The sequence below is a fragment of the Ailuropoda melanoleuca genome, chromosome 5 (genome assembly GCF_002007445.2).
Source record: "Ailuropoda melanoleuca isolate Jingjing chromosome 5, ASM200744v2, whole genome shotgun sequence".
Classification (NCBI taxonomy): Eukaryota; Metazoa; Chordata; class Mammalia; order Carnivora; family Ursidae; genus Ailuropoda; species Ailuropoda melanoleuca.
In genome coordinates this window covers 11,083,331-11,094,143 of record NC_048222.1, presented here as the reverse complement: position 1 = coordinate 11,094,143, position 10,813 = coordinate 11,083,331, and positions in this window count along the sequence as shown.

Genomic DNA, 10,813 nt, shown 5'->3' with positions numbered 1-10,813 from the left:
GTCGCCTCGGGTCCCGCAAAGGCGCCGCCACACCTGTCACCCGCGCGCCCCGGACACTCACGGCCAGCCCCGCCCCCGGCTCGGTCGGCGCCCCTCGCTGCAGCCCCTTCCGCGTTCCCCGCCCCCAGCTCGCGCGCTCCCGCCCCGCCCCCGCCGCGCCCAGGCCCGCGCAGGCGCAGTGGGCCGCGGCGGCCTCAGGCTGCGGAAAAGGGGCGGTTCTTCTCGCCCAGCTGAGCAAGCCCCGGGGCCTCATGCCTTTTTCTAACCCAAGCCAGGCCCTGTGGTTTTTCTCTGAAACAGAAGTGGCATCGTGAAAGAATGTTTTCAGTCGAGGGCTTCTTTGAGCGCAGCGTTGGTGTTTACGGTTTGGAAGAGAATTGGATAAATTTCTTGCACAGCGTGCACATCCCTGGAGCAAGCTGTTTCACCCACCGGGTCCAGGATCTGACCCACTGGCTTTGCCCTTGGATGAGAGAGTTAACCATTCTAAGCCTCGGTTTCTGCACTCATAAAATGGGAACGATAATCAACTGTTTCGACATCATCACTTTCCACTTCGACCTCCATGAGGCTTTTGTGCCCTTCACACCAAAACAGTGTGTCAGGTCACCGGTGACTTCATGTTGGCCAATGCCATTTGTTACTTATCTGCCTGATTTTTTTCTCGACCTCTCAGTGGCTCTCAAAGCAGTATGTTATACCATTAAAAAATAAAAAAGATTTTATATGAGAGGGAGGGGGAGAGAGAGAGCGAGTGAGCGCAAGAGCAGGGGGAGGGCGAAGCAGACTCCCTGCTGAGCAGGGAGCCCTACCCCAGGCTCAATCCCAAGACCCTGCTATCAAAATCTGAGCCGAAGGCAGACACTTAACTGAATGAGCCACCCAGGTGTCCCCCCTTATGCCATTTTAAGACATTCTTCTCCTGCCTTTAGGAACATCATACTTCTATTCTCCCTTCCTCTCCACTCCTATTTCAACAGCTGTTCCCAAGGCCCCATCAGCAGCGCCCTGCTCTTCACGTGTGCTCTACCACTGATCCACGCCCAGTTCTCTGTCTTCAGCCCTGCCCTCCTTCCTGCCCCTGCAATTCAGACCAGTCGCTCACTTAACATGTATCCAGTAGGCACTTCCAAGCTAACATACCCAAAATCAAGGACTTGATTGCATAGTCGTCTCCTGACTTGCTCATCCCCCAGTCTTTTCCATTTCAGTAAATGGCACCACCATCCATCAAGTTGCTCAAGTTAAGCCACCTGAAATCACTGTTTCCTCTCTTCCTCATCCCCCGTATTAACTCATCAGGTCCTATCCACTCTGTTTCTAAAGTACCCTGAAACCTTCCTTTTCTCCATCTTCATTACAATCACCCTAGTCCAGGACACTGTCATCTTACACTAGGAACACTGACAGTTCCCCTGATTCTACTCTTTTGCCATCTACACCCCTGTCATCCATCCTTGACATAGCAGCCAAAGAGAATTATCTAAAAGAGCAATCAGATCATGTTACTCTCCCACTTTAAAGCCTTCCATTGCTTCCTATGCCCTCAGAATAAAATGCAAACTCCTTACTTGGCTTACAAAGTCCTAAAATTTGACTCCTTCTTGATACTCTATCCAAAGCAAGTATGAGTTTGACTGTATGGGTCCACTTACATGCAGATTTTTTTCAATAAATACATTGGAAAAAATTTTGGAGATAAGTGACAACTAGAAAAAACCTGAAGAGGAACCACACAGCCTAGAAATACCAAAAAAAAAAAAAAATTAGGTATTATTGTAAGCATACAGTATATAATACATATACAAAATTGTGTTAGTCTACTATTTATATTATGTCGATAAGACTTCTGGCAAACAGTAGACTATTAGTAGTTAAGTTTTGGGGAAGTCAAAAGTTATATGCAGATTTTCAATTGCTAGGGGATCTGTTTGAGGGTCAACTGTACTATTCACCTATTGTGACCCTGACATTTAAGCCATTTAGTAACCTTGTGTGTGTGTTCCTTGAAAATTCCAGTTTCCATCCTGAGGCCTTTTCACAAGCTTTTCTCCAAAATGTCCGAGTGCTGGCTTCTTCATGCATCCAGATCTCAGCTTAAATATCATCCCCTTAGATAGGTCTTCCCAGGTCATTCGAGTTATCCACACAGTCACTTCCCGTACACAACTTGTTTCTCAACTTAGTTCACATCACTATCGGAGAATTTATTTAATAATTATTTAATTAAGAAAGAGTTGTTTGTTAACTTTTTTTTTAACACCATTAATTTTAAATCCAGGGCTGGGACTAGGGTGAAGCCGGTAAGGCATTCACTTCAGGTGCAAAACCAAAGGGGAGCCAAAAAGCTCAGTCTTCAAAATGAGTAGTGTTTAATGCAATATTTTAAAAATTCAAAATTCATGCAAAAAATGTGATGAACAGAATATCAAATGTAAACACTCGGTAAGTACTGATCGTTCGATTGTAGGAATTAAATAAGATAAAGCATGCAGCTTATGGTTGCGGGGGGCGGGGGAATACCTCTTTCCCCCTCTTGATGAGTTCTTCCATGTGGAGAAAGTGCCTCCACAGTGTAGCACTCCAGGCCTTTCCTGGAGGAGTAGAGGTGACTATGTTGGTTAGTAAGCTAGGGACAAAGGAGCGTGGCCCCATCCTCTGTTCTCTACCATGGCTGGAAACTTCCAGCAGGGAACACTCTATTCCACAAGGACCGGCTGCCAGGTGAGGAGGCTGCGGTGACCTAGTGCTTTCTGTGACCGAATAGGCAAGTCGTAATCTGAGGTTCAGTGACAGGAATTCCGCTTGCCCATAAATATTGTATAAGCCATGTGCTCCATCAGCCTTACCAGAAATGAAAGTGATGCTCTGGCCACTTTATACTGAACCTCTTGTCTTATTTCTCAGTTGGTTCAGACAAGGGAGAGGGATGCTGTCACTGAGCCCTCCCACAACCTTCCAGAAATAGTTGCTGGTACAGAGTAAGTGATCAAATGATCAAGTCCATGGAGACTGATGCCTCAGTATCTAGTAGATTTGGAAAACACAGGTACTGAGAAATAATAAATCTTTTAAAATTTTATTCAATTAAGAAAATAGCTCTGCGGGGCGCCTGGGTGGCACAGCGGTTAAGCGTCTGCCTTTGGCTCAGGGCGTGATCCCAGCATTGTGGGATCGAGCCCCACATCAGGCTCCTCTGCTATGAGCCTGCTTCTTCCTCTCCCACTCCCCCTGCTTGTGTTCCCTCTCTTGCTGGCTGTCTCTATCTCTGTTGAATAAATAAATGAAATCTTAAAAAAAAAAAAGAAAATAGCTCTGCTCATAAATTTTCAATTTACCATTTCATAGGTTCCTACAAAGCACCAGATCAGAACAAAAAACTCTGCCTGTCACTAGGAAATAGCTTTACTAGTTGTGCCCAATCCTTTTTGTTTTGACCATCGCATTATTGGCCTGTGGCACGCGTGTGCCTCATTTTGAGGTGTATAATGGACATTTTTAATCCCATCATATCTGGTAAATCCAAAATCAGTGGAAGTTTTAAAAGGGCTAATAAGAAAAGACAGTTACAAAGAAACAAAAGTAAGTTTTAGGAAATGAATATAGAGAGAAAATGACTGTCACACAAATTGTTTTGTAGGAATGATTAAGGACCAAGATTTGCAGCTTGTGACACCTTGCGTTGGGTAATTAGCCAGAAAGTAGGAAGATCAATTGGCAAAACGAAAACAACAGCAACAGCAACAACAAAGTTTTGAAGTTTAGTTAGGGAACCAACGTCAATATTAAAGGTTCTTGGCCTAATCTTGATCCAGCAACTGGCTGAGAGTTGATTTGAAATTAGCAAAGCACAGAGAAAGCTTTGGTGATAAAACATTTCCGACAAGCACAAAAGCTGCTTAAGAAGGCCCCTAGACTATTACTTCCCTGAATCAGCGACATCAGCATCAGGCGGGAGCTTGTACCAAATGCAGAATCCCAGGCTCCACCCAGACCTACTGAACCAGAATCCGAATTTTAACAAGATCTCCAGGTGATTCATATTAATTGAACGTGTGAGAAGCACTACTCAAGGACACTGGCCAAGGAAAGGGGTTCCTTGCTTGTCTCAATGGATTCTTCGAGTAGACAGTGAGAAGTGAGAATCTCGTGGAATTGGAACCAAAAAGAAAGACGGTATTAAAGAAGAAGCTGTAGGACCCAGACTATTTCGCACCACGTTACAGGCACTGGAGTAACGGAAAGGCACTCTTGCCGTGTGAGTTACAGGAAGCTTAGATTTGTAAAGATATCTACAGGGCGCTGATATTAACTTATTTATAATTTACAAACCAAGATGTAACTATTTTTTATTAATTTTAAACATGTAAAGATGCCAGAAGAAACCATTTAAAAGCGTTAACGCTTTCTTGTGAAGTAAGGAACAGTTCCAAGAATAAGGTAAGCTATGGAAGCTGGAAAGGTAACATCAGCATGGCATTTGAAAAGGGAAGCAGAGACAGGAGCCCGGGAGGTGGAGGAGGGGAATTCCCACAGGCAGGAGCAAAGGTTAGAGCCGAGTGGAAGAATAAAAAAAAGGAGGTACAGGGGAGGAGGTCAAAGTCTGAAGCCATTTGGAGTTTATTTTTGTGTATGGTGTGAGAGAGTGGTCAAGTTTCATTCTTTTGCATGTAGCTGTCCAATTTTAAGCACCATTTATTGAAGAGACTGTCTTTTTTCCACCGGATGTTTTTTCCTGCTTTATCAAAGATTAGTTGCCCAAAGAGCCGAGGGTCCATTTCTGGGTTCTCTATTCTGTTCCATTGGTCGATGTGTCTGTTTTTGTGCCAGTACCATGCTGTCTTTGTGATCACAGCTTTGTAGTACAGCTCGAAATCCGGCATTGTGATGCCCCCAGCTTTGTTTTTCCTTTTCAACAGTTCCTTGGAGATTCGGGGCCTTTTCTGGTTCCATACAAATTTAAGGACTATTTGTTCCAGTTCTTTGAAAAATGTCCTCGGTATTTTGATCGGGATAGCATTGAAAGTGTAGATTGCTCTGGGTAGTATGGACATTTTAACTATGTTAATTCTTCCAATCCATGAGCATGGAATATTTTTCCATCTTTTTATGTCTTCCTCAATATCTTTCAAAAGTGATCTATAGTTTCTAGCATATAGGTCCTTTACGTCTCTGGTTAAGTTAATTCCAAGGTAACGCATGGTTTTTGGTGTTATTGTAAATGGGATGGATTCCCTAATTTCTCTTTCTTCAGTCTCGTTATTCGTGTATAGAAATGCAACTGATTTCTGGGCATTGATTTTGTATCCTGCCACCTTACTGAATTGTTCTATAACTTCTAATAGTTTGGGAGTGGATTCCTTTGGGTTTTCCATATAGAGTATCATGTCATCTGCAAAGAGAGACAGTTTGACTTCTTCTTTGCCGATTTGGATACCTTTGATCCCTTTTTGTNGGACTATGGGAAACAAACTGGGGACTTCAGAGGGGAGGGGGTGGGGGAAGGGGATGGACTGGTGGTGGGTAGTAAGGAGGGCACGTATTGCATGGTGCACTGGGTGTTATACGCAACTAATGAAGCATCAAACTTTACATCAGGAATCAGGGGATGTACTGTATGGTGATTAACATAATATAATAAAATAAAATTAATTATAAAAAAAAAAAAAAAGTCTGAAGCCAGACGCTAACAGAGACCAAGAAGGCAAGTACTGTCTGGAGAGATCCTCAGGGCCACAAACTTGGGCAGGGAAGGGTATTTTCAACGTGAACCCAATTGAAGGAACAGTGAGAGGCCGCTCAGCTGTATTTATGTTTCAGAAATGTATCACACCATAATGCAATGTAATCAGGCACCTCATCTCATCTTTTCGCTCCGATGAAAACAAGAAAGGCACTGCACAGTGCATTTGAATAGGAAACCTCTTCTTTTTTGTTCATCTGTGTTTGGATCTGTATGATCTCTGATATATTCCTAAACCACCAAGTGAAGCCATTCATCAAAGTGGAGGAGCTCTACAAGGGTACAGGAGACCACATGCTATCCTCCTATAAATAAATGGTTTTCCCTAGAAAAAAGTATTTTTCAGAAATTACATCTTCTGCACCACTATAGAAATCTCTTCAGGTGGGAGAATTTAATTCACACTGAAACTTTAATAAGAATTGGAGCACGGGGGCGCCTGGGCGGCACAGCAGTTAAGCATCTGCCTTCGGCTCAGGGCGTGATCCCGGCGTTACGGGATCGAGCCCCACGTCAGGCTCCTCCACTGTGAGCCTGCTTCTTCCTCTCCCACTCCCCCTGCTTGTGTTCCCTCTCTCGCTGGCTGTCTCTATCTTTGTCAAATAAATAAAATCTTAAAAAAAAAAAAGAATTAGGGGCACACAAAAAAAATGATTGAGACAATTATTACCTGTAGTTAACAGCTTACTTAAAGGCGGGGGGGGGGGGGTCCTAATAATTGAAAAGGGTCGCAGAGAAAAGCAAACATCAGGTTCTAGCGTGCAAAGAGTTCCTCCCTACCCACAGGAATTGTCCATGTCACTGGAAGCTGATACTTAGAGAGTCTAGTAGGAAACTAGAAAGAGTCCTTTAAAAAGCATTTTAAAAAGTACCCACTCCCCGGGCCCAACCTCCAGACACTCGGATTTAATCAGTCTGAGGCGGCATCTCCTCATCTGTGCTGTTTAAAAAGCTTCCCAGGTGTTTGGAGTCAACAGTGGGGGCGAGGAACGCTGAGCTATAAGCTTCTGCAGGGAAAGGCAGCAGAAACTTGTGAGCGCAGCACCTGTGATCTCCGAATCCACCGAACCTCTCCCCGACCTCAGGACTGTAGGTGGTAGCCTTCCCCACCTTTCCCAGCATCCTCAAAGGGCCACGAGCCCTATCGCTTTAGTTTGTAACACTGGGGGCGTGGGCCTGAGCCCGCAGCCTCTGCCCAACACTTTGGGCTGGCAGACCCCAGAGGCAGAAGTGTGAGGGGGCCAGAGGGCACTGGTCCAGGCACCGTGCCGCACGAGGGAGGCGAGGCTCTGTCAGGAGCACGGCTGTGCTCAGGCTGCCCCAAGGCACGTGGTCGTTTTGTAAGGCTGTGTACACATCAGGGGGAGGAAAGCTCTGGAACCGGCTGCAGCTGAGACTTGGCCAGGCCTCCTCAGCTGGAAGGGTCTTGCTGCCCTGCAGGAAACAACAAATGCTCTCCTATCCTCAGCCCCTCTGAGCTGTCATTCAGGCAAAAATGCTCCTTGTCCCTTCTCCTGATGCCTCTTCCAGTCCTGTTTCTGTCTCTGAATGAGCCCTCTGCTTCCATTTTTCACTCTTTCTAATCTCTACTCTCCCATATGACATCCGCCCCCTGGTGGCTCCGATTTCTCCACCTCTCTCTCTTCCCCTACCCCTGCCTCTTGGTTTCTGCCATTGCTACTGACTGCGCCTCTCCCCAGGACCAGAAAAAAGCTAAACACCTTTGTTGGTCTGTCTTTTAACGGAGAATTCCTCGAACAGGCCCAGCTCCTGCACCAGCCGGCCTCGTGCTAGACCTGCCCACAGGCCAAGCACAGGTGCCCAACCCCATCTCCTGGGACCAGGTTACTGGTCAACTGATAAAAAAACAAGGGGAAGAATTGCTTTGGCTTTTTTGTTGTTAATGTTGTTGTTAATTGTCTCCTAAAACAGGACTAGGAGAAGGCCGTTTCCTGTCTGTCTTTTAACGGAGAATGCCTCAAACAGGCCCAGCTCCTGCACCAGCCGGCCTCGAGCTAGACCTGCCCACAGGCCAAGCACAGGTGCCCAACCCCATCTCCTGGGACCAGGTTACTGGTCAACTGATAAAAAAACAAAGGGAAGAATTGCTTTGGCTTTTTTGTTGTTAATGTTGTTGTTAATTGTCTCCTAAAACAGGACTAGGAGAAGGCCGTTTCCTAGACCTATTCGAGGGGAAATAAGCCTGTAATCGCTACATTAGAGACAGTGTACCCAGTGTGTACTTGGTAACGTTCTTGCTTGTGTTGCTTCAGTTCTGAGGTGTATGTACAGTAAACAAANAGGGAAGAATTGCTTTGGCTTTTTTGTTGTTGTTAATTGTCTCCTAAAACAGGACTAGGAGAAGGCCGTTTCCTAGACCTATTCGAGGGGAAATAAGCCTTTAATCGCTACATTAGAGACAGTGTACCCAGTGTGTACTTGGTAACGTTCTTGCTTGTGTTGCTTCAGTTCTGAGGTGTATGTACAGTAAACAAAGTTTTCAAACACTGCCTTCGTGATCTGGGAATCTTAAGGGAGGGAAAGAAAGTAGTTCTCACGCACAAAAGTACTGGATTCCTCTGTTTTAATTGTGTATAGTCTCTGCTTATACACACAAATGGAAGAGAAAGATGTATTTGTTCTCTTAATAAACCATTTTAGAGACGGTTCAGTCAGTTAAGCATCTGACTCTTGATTTCAGCTCAGGTTGTGATGTCAAGATCATGAGATCAAGCCCCGTGTTGGGCTCTGTGCTCAGCAGGAATCTGCTTGGAATTCTCTCTCCTCCTCTCTCTCTGCCCCTGCGCACACATGCATGTGTGTGCTCTCTCTCTCTCCCTCTAAAGATGAACGAATAAATCTTAAAAAAAAAAAAAACACGTTATATGCCAATGAAAATGTGGTGTATATTGAACGGTCTGTTCCTCCATTGTTGGTGCTCTGTTCCTGACGGGGGTCTCATTACTGGGCTGAGCCACTCCGACTTAGGCTCCACTCATCGCCTGGAGGTACCTGGTGCAGAAACACGGCACTGAGAGAGGACGAACTAGCCAAGGAAGGACTTTTCATGAAACTTCAACTTTTGTAAATACAGGAAATGTCACAGGAGGGAAACACCAAAGCAGGAGCCCCATTCCTCCCCTCCTGGAGGCAGCAGTGAAGAGAAGACACTGGGTTATTACAAAGGGAGTAAGATGAGCTGGCAGGGAGGGAGTCCAAGAGCACAGTCCATCTACCGATTTCCCACAGCTTCTTTTTTTTTTTTTTTTTTAAAGATTTTTTGATTTCTTTATTCAACAGAGATAGAGACAGCCAGTGAGAGAGGGAACACAAGCAGGGGGAGTGGGAGAGGAAGAAGCAGGCTCATAGAGGAAGAGCCTGATGTGGGGCTCGATCCCATAACGCTGGGATCACGCCCTGAGCCGAAGGCAGACGCTTAACCGCTGTGCCACCCAGGCACCCCGATTTCCCACAGCTTCTTAAAAGTCATCCCTCCGTCCAGCAAGCCCCGAGTCATCGTGGTTTTCCGCAATATTGTCTACTCAAGGACTAACTGTTGAGGGCCTGCCTATGGTAGGCCTTCCACTACCCGCCACGGACGTAGTAACGGTTTTGATATTATCTGTATTATTACAACAACAACGACTACTATTTACGGAGAGCTCTCTTGTGTCAGGCAGGGTTCTAGGCACTTTACACATCCTTTTTTGCCCATTTTAGAGATGAGGAAATAAGGGACAGGAAGGCACCAACTGACCCATGAAGAGTGGGTCTAATCTAGAAGTGAGGGGATTGGCGTTGTATGTGTGGCTGTGACAGCCCAGATGAAGGATGACTAGCCTAGACTCCGCTTTGGAAGAAAGAGTCACAAAATGAGGCCTATCGCTGGGGCCCATCCAGGAAATTTAAATCCAGTGACATCACCACAAACTCCTGGAAGGTCCATGTGTTTGGTTGGTCAGGCTGGACATTTGGCCCAGTCTTCCAGGGCCAGCTCCAGGCAAATGGCACTGGGTTATATGGAAGCTAAGGCTCCCATGAGTGGGAGCTGAGCCAGGCTACCCCAACGATGGAGTTCTCCACAGTTGCACCATGGCAGGGGAACCCCTCCCAGCCTGGCAAGACCCTAGAACGAAGGAATAGAGAAGACACAGAGCCCACCAGTGTTAGGAGCAGAACAGGGGAGGGGCGGGCCATGCCCATGCCAGAAGCCTTTGTGCTCTGCCATTTGGAAGGGAGTCAGAGAGGGTTACACAGCCCCTGGCTGGGACCCTGCCGCAGAGATTCAGGGTCAGGTGGGAGGAGACTTGCCTTATGGGAACAAGAGGCTTCCCGGTGTAAGTGTGAATCTGAGACCTGGGTGGGGTGTTGAGTCTTGCCTCTAGGGGTGAAGAAGGAGAGGTGGTAGGCTCAGGCTGGGAAATCTGTCCAATCCTTCTGGCCAAACCAAAATGCCCTGCTTCTGCCATTAGTCACAGTCAGTGGGGTCACCTACAGGTCATCCCCAGCTTCACTTCCTCAAACTCAGAGGATTAAGGACAACCAGCATTTTGAGTCACTACATGGCATTGGGATCTGGGCAGTCACACAGAGCCCACTGATAGTCACCTGTAAAAATACCCTTTCTGGAGCCCCCAGCCTCAGGAAACAGTCCTAAAGCCCATCTGACTTTCGCCCAGCTCACACTCTCTGAGGAAGGATTTTCAGGAGTCGGTGACCCTTCCAAAGGATTTGTAATCATTTATAATAGGAGAAGCACAGAACAGGGTCCAAATAGTGGGGACAACAAGTCATCGCCGAACAGGCGTTCAAGGAAGAATCATCAGTGCAACCTCGTACAGTTATGCAGATGAGTGCAGACAGGCACTAGCTGGCCCCGAGGAAGGGGGGACACGACGCTTGGGTAGGTGAGGAGAGGCACAGATGTGCATAAAGTCCTGAAGGGACAGAAGGACTCTAATCCCTTCCCTTCGGGAGTCGTCCAACATTATGAAACACCTCAGACGGGTCAAAGTGGTCTCACGGAGGTCAGGTGACACAAAGACAGCAGACTAAAGGGACCCAAGGGGA